Source organism: Adiantum capillus-veneris, chromosome 2, assembly GCF_014529385.1.
Source record: "Adiantum capillus-veneris isolate H3 chromosome 2, ASM1452938v2, whole genome shotgun sequence".
Taxonomy (NCBI): domain Eukaryota; kingdom Viridiplantae; phylum Streptophyta; class Polypodiopsida; order Polypodiales; family Pteridaceae; genus Adiantum; species Adiantum capillus-veneris.
Genome location: NC_140932.1, coordinates 147322733 through 147334852, shown reverse-complemented (window position 1 = coordinate 147334852; position 12120 = coordinate 147322733).

Genomic DNA, 12120 nt, shown 5'->3' with positions numbered 1-12120 from the left:
AAAGCTAGCATCTTCGGCAACAAGAGGATCTAGGCTAAAATCTATTGTAAAGACTAGAATATCTTAGGACGTTTGGACCTCAGGCACATCTACACTTTGAAGGCTCTAACACATTGATCTCCTCAATCTTAGCTTTAATCCTTCCATCATTATTAGATTTCTTGCTATTTTGAGACTTTTTCTTGTCTCTTTGCCATGCATGATAGTCTTTCTTTAAATGACCTTTCTTGTGGCAATGATAGCACTCAACATTGCGTAAAGAACCTCTAGATTTACTACAAGAATTTCTACAATCCTTGCTTTTGGCACGATTATGAGTGCCACATTGAATGCATTCAAGTGCTAAGAATTTGTGTCATCTTCTTTGATGCAAAGTTCAAAAATCTTCTTCACCTTGTTACTTGCACCCTTGGTCTTGTACGTTTTGCACAACTTGTCCCATAAGGCTTTAGGAGTAGCTTCACTCACGATAGTGAAGAACATGGACTTTGCTTAGTGTAAGAAAATAGTGGACCTTGATTTGGCAATAAGCGTTTTACAATGCGCATCCATATAGCCATTGTTCTTTGAGCATTCAAGGAGTGTCTCTAATTGGCTTTTTTGGGTTCACTCATCCTGAATCTTCTCTTTCTACATAGAAAAGTTCGTGACATTGAACTTCCACATGTTGTAAATGTCCTACTCAAAAGAAGAGGCCATAAGTGCAATGCTTGAACACTAAGGCAAGAATGCTAAAAAACTAAGAAGCCTAGAAAAATCTTGGGAGAACCTAATTTGAATAGGACTCAAAGTGCAAAGAAATGGATAAATAGACTTGTGGGAAAAATTTGACAGTGTCTCCTTTGTATGTGGAGAAAAAACTCATCCCAAAGTACACATAAAATTGACGAAGATAGACTATGTATATGCCAAACCAAAAATTGACCATAAATTGACAAGGAGGTAGACTGTGTATATATACAAGCCAAAAATTGACCCAAAGACTGCCAACTGCACTATGTCACTCTCTCTCTCTCACCATGCAAGGGCGGAAAGACAGAGGGACACAAATGTTTCTCTCTCTCTCAAGCTATGTTTGGAGGAGTGTCTGTGCACTCATCTCCCTTCCCCTTAGTCTTTCTACACACGGTGTATGTGTGTATGTGATGAACACACACTCCCTTGATGATGCTTGTGTGTGTGTATGTGTGTGTGTGTGTGTGTGCACACACATAATCTTCAAGTCCCTTCTCCCACTATGTATGTGTGTGTGCGCTCGCTACACACACAATAAAAACCTTTGCTTCTCTCTTTCAGATTTAGCACACAAGGCCACCAAAAAAGTTTGCGCTACCTCTGAAGTCTTTGAAATCCAGCGCTACCCCCTCATTTTATTTTAACAGTACCTTACGACCCCCATTTAGTTGCATTAATTCTCCCGTGCTACCTTCATTTTGATGCCCCCAATTTTAGCCTTGTTATTGTCCCGTTTGCATTTTTGCAAACTCTGACGCATTTAGGATTTTTATCTCATGCGTTACCATTGCAACTTGAAAATCCCGTGCCACCTTTGCTTTGCTAAGGCAAATTAAACTTTCAAAATCTCTCACAAATCCCATGTTTCTCCTAAGATTTTCAAGTTTTTGCCTAGCCCTTCCTGCGATTATCGTTGCACAATGCAAGGGGAGGGGCACGGGTCAAGAAGCCGTGGCTCTAATAATCCCATCCCCAACCAAGCGTACAAGGGTTGAAGCAAAGACCACTGTCGACTCACACAACAAAAAGGTGGATCCCAAAGAAGTCTCTTCAAACACAAACGAAGCACGGGCAAGTATGGGTTCCCAAACGAGAGTCAGCAACAAAACAACCAATAATCGCAAAGAAATGGGTCCCAAAGAAGAACAAAAAACTGTTGTCAGTGCATCGCCGCTTGAATTCTTACAATTCTTCTTATGATTACAGTACAGTTAGAAGAGAGCAAGTCGCTTCAATCAAGCAACGATACAGGAGCTTCAAAGACCATTACATTGCTTAGAATAGGAAGCCTCGCCAACAAATGCCAATAAGCAAATTGCTTATACCCACATCTTGCACAACATAAATCTTTTCCATGCATTGACTGTGTATGCATAATAGGGCTACATTACAGGGCCTGCATAGGCACAACTTTTAATTGCCCAAGCACAACACATACCCTTTGCGATACCCTATCGTAAAGGATGACTCCAAATAGGAAGGGGGGAGGCATTCTGAATGCGGACCTAACATTATGACTATTAGAGGGCAATGTTTTGTGAGATGCATTGAATTTTTGCATTTTATTGTGATAATTTTTTGACGAAATTTAGAGTATATGCCCTCATAGTAGTGTTACAGAGGAGTATGGGGACAAAATCCATATATGAGCCCCTAGGGACATGTGTATAGTGTACATAGCATTTAGATTTCTATTTGAATGATTTTTCTTCTGTTGAGTTGTTTTAATATTTTCTTTGTTTATTATTAAGAAAAAAATAAAACATCCATAATCCACATGAAGAAAAGACTGACGAGAGGCCTGAGCACTACAAAGAGAAGAAGGTACAGGGAAACGATGAAACTTCACGAAGTATGTCTCAGCAGCCACTACAACAGCCGAAGAACTTGTCACAAAGCAGTGTCAACAGGCAACCGACAAGTCATAAAAGTCAGATTTGAGTAGCTAAGCCACAAAATGAGTGAGGTGTTAGTCCCAAAGCTTCAAGTAATATTCTCTGTGGTCTAAGTGTCTTAGCTATTCTAGGTACTGCTCAAGCTGGAAGAGTTGAGCATATTTACGTTGTGTCGCTCATGCTGGTATAGGTGAGAAAAAGAGTCGAAGTCTAAGTACTTAAGTCTGGTGAAGTGAAGGAGAAGGTCCAAAAGACACTCACGTATTGAGCACAGTGAGATACGAGTGGAGAAACTTCTACATCGAAAACCCTTCTTGGAAAGGTGGAAGCTATTGAGACATCTTTTGATGTCACATGTGCTACATTTATTCCTCGAAACACCCATCATCTCCTTCTTTCACATTGCATGCTTTTGTTGACAAATTTCTCATATGCATATAGAGTGTCTCATAATTGGCACTTGCATCAGGCACTCTTTCCGTGTTTCACCCAAGCACTCACCTTTCATGAACATGTACTTCACGTTCAACTGCTCAACTCCAATACGAGCGTATACCAAAGGCATTTTTTTCCCACCGGGTTTTTTCCCTTTGGTCATCCAGGTTTTAGACCCTAATCTAAAGACACCTATCACCATCCTCTTGTACATATTCCTTCTACATCAACAATAAGGAAATGCTACTCAAATCAATTGACAAATGAATTGGAGCACTAATTTCATATCATAGCATACTTCTCCTCAATGGCGAGTCGAAGAATGGCCTACAATGACAAAGCTGCAGACAACACTAACAACATGATTGCACAAGAACAAGGAAGTCCCCAATGAAGAAGAGCAGACATAAAAGTAATCAGAGGATCTCAAAAGATGAATGGTTATGATGATAGATGTCCGCTCTAATGGATCATAGTTCTTGTTGTGGTTCGATAAAGATACAAGCAGTGCAACAGATGAAGCCAAAACAACAGCAAAGTGTTGACCGCTGGGTCAACAACACAACACAACTCAAGAACAAAGAAGTCCTCAATGACAAAGAGCAGACATAAGGGTAATTAGAAGATCGCAAAAGCTTGTCCTTGATAATGCGCATCGAATGCTCGGCAGGGTTTTGAACCTCAAATTAAAATAATTAAGTCCTGGATTCGGCCTGACAAACAGACTTTGCATTGGAGTGCAACTTGGCCTAAAGAAGTTATGGGTTTAGCTATACAATTTCTACAAAATCCTTACAAAGTTGTCATTGGCTCACAAGATCAGAAAGCCAATCACTCAATTCTACAGATTGTAGAAGTTGTTTCTGAGAATCACAAATACTCCGAATTCACAGATTTGCTAGAGCAAATGATGGGTGGAACTTTCTCTATCCATGATGATAAGAGTCAAGTTAAACGACATTGGGTTCTTTTTGAATTTCGATATGGCAGTAGACCTATAATCACAGAAACAGATGTTGCAGCTTGGAGCGTGGATGTGAAAGACATAAAGTTCGTCATCAATTATGATTTTCCTGAATCATGTGAAGACTATGTACGTCGGATTGGATGAACAAGACAAGCTACTGCAAAGGCTATAGTCTATACTTTCTTTCCAACAACAAAACGATAGCAAAGACCACATCGCCATCGACAATCAGGTAATGTCGGGGATGACATGAACGCGGAAGGGGGGAATGTTGACCACTGGGTCAACAACACAACATAACTCAAGTTTCGTACCAAAGTCTTATCTTTTGCGAGTTATGAAATGCTGCGGATTATGGCTATAAACGTCATTTGTAATGAGTAGTTATTCTAGTTTCAGAAGCCCGGGTGCAATGGCACTTCCAGATTGTAAATACAAAGCCATTTGACCCTTTCAACCCCATTTTTGGTTAAACCTAAGGTAGCCTTAGTATATAAGGTACCTAGGTCATTTTGTAAAAAAGACTTTTATCATAATCAAAACTTTAGTGCTGTCGTCTACTGTGTGTGAGAGAGAAAGACAGTGAGCGTGAGCTTTATCCTCTCGCTACGCCTGGCTCGCTCAACACATTGGAGATCCGACTGCACCATTGCTGTAGGCTCTAGGAGAGCTATGCGACAACGCCAAGCATTCCACGCGAGACGAAGCACACATGCCGACGCATCTATGAGCTATTTGTGGCCGTAAGTGTATCAAACGATGTCTATTTTCTGTGTGCTAGTAGTCTATAGAATCATGGCGACATAAGCTACGCATAGGTACTCATAAATTTCAGTTTCGAGCACTTTCAAAATTCTGCTCTGTCATCCTATGCGTTTTCCGAAGATGGGTTTAGAGTGAGGGTTTTGAGTGTAGAAGCTTAGGGACAGATGTATCCTAGTGAGGGGATGGTGTTCCTTAAGTTTCGTATGAATCTGGCATGATTAGGTGAGTTACCTTCCGTATGTGTGTATGTGGCTAGGTGGTGTAGTTGAGGGCAGTGAGGTTCTTGATTGTGGTTTAGTTGGCCTTCCAGAGTGTTGTATGTGTAGGATGGTCTCAGCATGACAAGCTAAAGAGATTTCCTTTGTGTGCCTATCGTGTCATCTGTGTCCTCGATTGACATTATGTTGATCTAGGTAGTGTTTGCATGCACTTCATGGGTGTGTGAGTCGCTCCCGTCCAACAAAAACCCTTCCGTTTAAACAATAACTGCTATATTGCCATAGCCACCGAGTCATGTTATGATATGCCATTGTGGCCCTTTAGTATAAGCCAAGTTCCAAAATCGTGACAGTAAGCAACTTCGCCAAAACAAGCATAAACTGGTGTGCAGAGGGTAGAGCAACACACACCCCCTTTTTTTCATATACATCAAGAGTTTTTTTTAGAAAAACCCGACACAGAATCAATCAAGGCACAAAATCGCCTGCCATCCTGCAACAAAGATTAGTAAGCAAGACAAGCAATAAATATCCCATTTTGTAGTAGTTACTAGGGCAAAAAAAAAAACCCTAATCAACCACATGCTCTGACCACCAGGGTGGATGTTTTAGAATAAACAGTTATTTTGTGCACCATTAGTGATCACACGATGAGGAATAACCCCCATGTCTGGGTTTATAATGTTTGCAGGAGGACACCACCATATGTTCCAACAAAACATCTTCCTTACAAAGTGATAAACCTATGCCGAAAGAATCATATGCATGCAATAAGTAAATCAAGCAATAACAGTGACCGACCTGAGTAACCTGAGTAGAGATCTCCATGCTTTGTATTAGAAATGCAGTTTCTAGTTTCAAGAAATCAAGCAGAGTACAACCAAAACTAAGTGAGGGGCAGAGATGCGCCCTCACCTTTAAATAGAGTAGGAAGGGAGGTCACCATAACTACAAAACGCGCAGATATTCAAGCGTTTGGGGATCTCCAGTAGAGCAAGTGAAGCCTCCTGCGCGGTGCAATGAGGAGGTAACCAGGAGTATTCACGACAGGGTTTCACCCATGGTAAAGATACTCAAGTGTTGAGAAGGGCTATACCCAGTAGTAGTACCCATAGGAGGTGGTTTTTACTAAAAGACCTAGGAGGCAAGTAAGCTCGAGAACTCCCTCAAGTTAGGTGGTACAGTAAGAGTGTGTGTAGTCCAACTAGTCAATGCATTATCAGGCTTTTAGTTTTATGAAGGGTTTAAATCTCATAGTGGAGGCTCAAATAAATTAAGGCACTCTTTCTTTTTAAAAAGAAAATAGGTCAAGAACTAATGAGTAACCTAGTGTGTGTGTGTGTGTGTGTGTTTATCATTGCCATAAAAAACCACCCCCAACAGGTCCCGATCCAAGGGCTAGGTCTATGTGTGGTCCCCTTTTTTAATTTAAGCTAAAAAAAGACCAAGAGTACTAAAGTAACACTCTGTGTGTGTGTGTGTGTGTGTGTGTGTGTACCCGCCCTAACCCAGGCGCCATACACAATGGTTTGGAGACCCCTTTTCCAAACAAACCTTAGGTCATACCCACTGACGGATGGGATATGAAGGGAGATAGAAAGGTTAAGGAATTGGACTGATGTGCAAAAGGCCCCATTGGGTGTGATGATCTTATGGAGAGATGTAGGTTCAATTTCAAGGCACTGAGGATAAATCAGACAAATTTCTTTGAGGAAGTCTCTATTGTTGACACTAAGTAAGTCATCCATATATCTATAGGTATGTCTGAACCGTGAAAGCTTATTTTTGTATGATTCCATGGTTTTGAGACACCACTTGTATTCAAATAAAGCAAGGTAAATATTACACATAAGTGGAGAGCATGAGAATCCCATGGGGATGCCCAGGCATTGGTTAAAGCATAGACCTCCTGAAACTATAGTGCAGTTACAAAAAAGCAGCCAGGAGATGTAGAACCAAATCTTAGCTTCATTAAAGTGTAAGGAGTGAGTTACTTTTATCCACCTAGATTTTTTGGAAAGAGAGATGTAGAAAAGTTTCTATTTTTCAGCATTGGAGAAAGCCATTTTAATTACCTTGGCAAGAATAGTCTTAAGGCCAAGACTCCCTTCAAGGAGAATGTTTTCATAACATTGTGTAATGTCAGTAGTAAAAATAGATTTGCTGAGGAAGATTAAGCAAGACTTCTGTAGAGTTTTTTGTAAACCAAAAGGGATTGTACTGAATATGTAAGAAGTCCTGGCAGATTTTATGTTTAGTGGCACAAATAAGCTCAAATTCGGTTAGTATAGTTCAAGGCATAATGTAATATCCTTGGTGATATCAGTAAAAATACTATTGGAGGCATCAGATATCCATCTAAACTTATGCTTATGAATTTTATAAGTGGGAAATAATACAGGTAACTTACTGTTCAGAACAGGGTAGCCTAGATTCCCTAAGTGTTTAGCAATATCATTGGTAACTGTTTGTAGTGGAGATTTAATATTTACAGAATTCCTTACCAGATACTCGATTGCGAGCGGCCTTCCAAGCAAGGTATTTGCATATAATAGTGGGACAGTTAGAGCTTTTGTCAAGCCCGACAACAAACCATTTATCAGAGATTTTTTGAAAATCAAAAGATAGCTGAGATGTAAGCCAGGAATCATCAGAGGATAACCATTTTCTAGGTAGTTGTGATACTTTTAGAAGGAAGCATTCCTTCACAACTTCCCTTAAGTCCTGTAGGACTGTCATCTCTGGTTGGAGAGCATTGACAAAGTCAGTGAGGCAGCTTAGTATAGCTAATAGAGCAAGGTAGGGGTTTTTGGGAAAGTTAGGTATATGATTGAGCCCTTTGGCCAAAATTCTACGTATTTTAGTATTTTCAATAATGCTAAGATCACAGGTACAAACATGGTTACCATAAGCCTCAAAATTCCTGCAAAAGGTGGTAAACTGAAAGCATGTACAATGGGGAACAAAATCCTGCCGAAGAAAGTCATTACTGTAAATTAACTTCTTTATGGGATGTTGATACTTGATCCAGTTAGGTATATGATTGAGCCCTTTGGCAAAAATTCTACGTATTTTAGTATTTTCAATAATGCTAAGATCACAGGTACAAACATTGTTACCATAAGCCTCAAAATTCCTGCAAAAGGTGGTAAACTAAAAGCATGTACAATGGGGAACAGAATCCTGCCGAAGAAAGTCATTACTGTAAATTAACTTCTTTATGGGATGTTGATACTTGATCCTATGAGTATGTTGGTGAGTAATTTGTGATTGCCAAAAAACATATCAAAGCACTCACAAAAAAGATTTTTTGGTTGAATCCAATCGAGGAGTACATTGTGAAAGAGACAGTGTATGTATTTGAATCCATTGTCCGGATCCACTTTGTAGAGAGTTCTTCTTCCGCAAGGGCTTCTAGTAACCTGCAATATCACCAAGGTTTAAATTTCAGGGAAGTTCCTGATGGGGGAAAACCTGCCTCTACCCCTTGTGTAGCTACGAACTTTTTCCCGGTTAGAGGATGAGCTAGGTGTTAGAAAGGAGTTGGGGGTAATCAAAGAGTTGGATCTTTTGAGAGCAGGGGAGTCATCCTCATCAATATAAGATTTAAGTAGACTAGTAATGATCTTAACACCTTTAAAGTTAGCATAAGTAGTTAAGTAAATTCCAGGTTCATCAGATTTTAACTCCTTCAAGATATCCAGCATTAATCCACGGAAGATGTTAAAGGCAAGCTATGCAATTACAAATTTTTTAGCTTGGCCACCTAACCAAGAGCAAATGAGGGAGAGGTGAAAATCCACAGGTTTTTTTGGGAAGAGTAAGCCTAGATGGTTGAGAATAAACCAAATGGCATGATCGAACCACATGATGCTGAATTCACAAGAGGCTTTAGGGTCAAGAAATCTGCAGGCACATTTTACATAAGATCAAAAGACATTCCAGATGGATTCAATGTAAAAATCCGAATTACTCTTGGCAAATTCCATGTTTCCTTTGGTACGGATGTAGAGGCCAGTATTTCAGGGGCATTTGGAGTGGTCAATGAGATTGAGATTGAAGGGTACTTTGATAAGCTCCCCTTTGTCCAGAAATTGCCCTCCTTTTAGAATCTTGAGTCTGCAATCTTCCACAGTAGAGGTAGGGAAGTTGGCAAGGTAAACCCAATTTTCACTCAAAATGGGTGCTAAGAAAGCTTTGTTGGGCAGGACCCAAAACTGATGGTCAACCCCAAGGGATTCAATTTTAATTTGCCTAACAGGTAAGACAAGAAAAACTTTGGATATTTTAGGCACCATCTCCAGGAGGTTAGAGTCATTGAGGGAGCAAAAATTACTATGAAATTCCTTAACTACTTCAAGGGCTGCACTATCCCGACAAAAGATTCCACCAGTCTGTGGAATAGTTGGAGTATCCGGTGTACAGACAAAAGAGGGATTGAGACCACATAACTTCCTTAGAAAGTTAGATAGATTAGCACCAAAGGAGGAAAATAGGGCAAGCTCTTGCTGGTATTGTGAGAAGAGTAGGGGAAACTGAGATATGTATTGGGTAATTAACTTCACCCTTTCCATGGAGTCTTTATCCAGAGTAGCCAAAATTTTGACCCAATCATTAAAAAGATAGCATATGTAAGACAGATAATTTCTTGTCAGAGGTAAGAGCCAAATCATATATTAGTTGAAAAACATCCAAGCTGCTAATACATATGAGTACAAGAGATGTGGCCACTGAGAGGGGCTTCGAGGACAATTCCAATCCTTGTGAGAGAGCAAGAGTCTGCAATTTTTCAAAAAAGTGTGGTAAGTTCACTTATACTTACCATAGTAAGTAATACAATCTTTGGCCTTCCTAGAGAGGAAGGGTCTAGTTCTAACTGCCAAAGCATTCTTTGGTATGTGGGCACATAAGCCAAGATGATCTCTCCTGATGAGAGTCTCTCCCTGACATAGTGGTAATGCATCTCAATGTGCTTTCTGCGAGCATGAAGAATTGGGTTCCTCGCAACTGCCAATGTGCTCTGACTGTCAGTGTAGATAGTGTTGGCAGTATCTTTTCCAACACCCAAATCATCCATAAGGCGTCTGAGCCATACATCAATCGTAGTTGTGAAGACTACCCTGTACTCAGCCTCACAACTGGACGTGGCCATAGTAGGTTGCTTCTTGCTCAACCATGATATTCATGAGTTTCCAAGCATGAAACAAAAACCACTTGTGGACACTCTGTGTCAAAACAATCAGCCCAATCTGAGTCTGAAAAAGCATGTGAATCTAGTAGAAATGATCCCCCCTTGGGATAAAAGGCTATACATAAATTTGATGACGTGTGAGATTGAAAACTGAATATCTGGTCTTGTGTTGCATACATAAATAAGGCACCCAACATCAATTTGGTAAAGAGTGACATCAGCAAGATCACCAGTATCATGAAGACTCAATTTCAAACCTGTTTCCATGGGAGTGGCAATAGGTTTTCAATCCTTGAGTCCAAACTTACATAACAATGTCTCTATGTAACTTTTCTAACACAAGGCAATACCACCATCACACTGCTTAAATTGTATACCCAAGTAATGATGCAACAACCCCAAATCTTTCATCTTGAAAGTAGCAATTAAATCAACCTTAAATTCAGCAATATGTCTCTCATTTGATCCAATGATCAGCAAATTATCCACATAGAGAACGATAATGAGAAGTACATCACCCTCACGCTTTACATACAATGTGATTTTTGTGGGACTGTTACAAAAGCCTTGTTTGACCAAATGAGTGTAAGCCTTCTCATACCAAGCACGAGGAGATTGCTTCAACCCATACAAAGCTTTTGTACATTTGCACACTTTATCTTCCTGTCCTTTAATGATAAAACGACGAGGCTGCCTTACATAAACTTCCTCAAATATGTCACCATTCAAGAAAGCATTAACAATGTTTGATTGATGTACATCCCACCAAAATGAGTTGCCAATGCACACAATAGTCATACGACAAGTGGGAGCAAAAGTCTCTTCATAATCTATGCCTTTTTGTTGTGCATAAGTTTTTGCAACAAGTCGAGACTTATAGCAATCAATCTCATCATCTAGCTTGCGCTTCAACTTGTAAACCCACTTCGTACCAATGGCCTTTTTGCCAAGAGGCAAATCACATATAGTCTATGTGTCATTTTCTATAAGTGCATCATATTTTGATTGCATGGCAGCCATCCAATTTTTTGAATTATGTGCTTCATCAAAAGACAGAGGTTCCTCAACATCATGTAAGCTAGAAACAACCAGAGCATAACAATCTGATGCATAAGATGCATGGCGAGAACCTGAACGAGTACAACTAGACAAAGGTGCATCCAATTTACTGACATGTAAAGTGTGCACCAACCATTTTGGCATGCCTCTAGCCTGCTCATTCTCAGCCCTTTCCTCATCAAGTACATCATGTACATTTGCATCAGTAATAGGCAGATATGTAACATTTTCAGAAACCTTCATAGGCTGTACATTTGCTTCATTGGAATTTACATTCGAACTTCCACCACTGAAAAGAGGTAACAAAGTGTCATAAATGTCATGTGAGCTTACATTACTGTCTCTAGTACATGACAACAAGGGCTAAAGAAAATCTTCCACAAACACATCCCATGAAACCAAGATATGCTTTTTTTTGCAGATGATACAACCTGTAACATTTGCTTTCAGCACTATAACCAACAAAAATACATTTGACAACCTTATCATCCAATTTTCTACGTTGTGTTTGTGGCACCAAATCATATGCCAAACAGCCAAAAACATGCATGTGCTCAATAGAAGGCTTTCTATCATGCCATGCTTCATATGGAGTCATAGACTGTAAAGCTTTCGTACGACATCTGTTAAGTACATAAGTGGCACACATGATGGCCTCAAGCCAAAACGAATGTGGCAAAGCTTGACTTTGATCATACATGGTGCCATTTTCGTAAGTGACCTGTTTTTCCTCTCAAAAACACCATTTTGTGGAGGCATATAAGGCACTGTACATTGGTGTTTTATCCCACGACTAGCCAAATGTGCATTAAATTCATGAGACGTGTACTCCCGCCCTCGATTTGAATGGAGGGT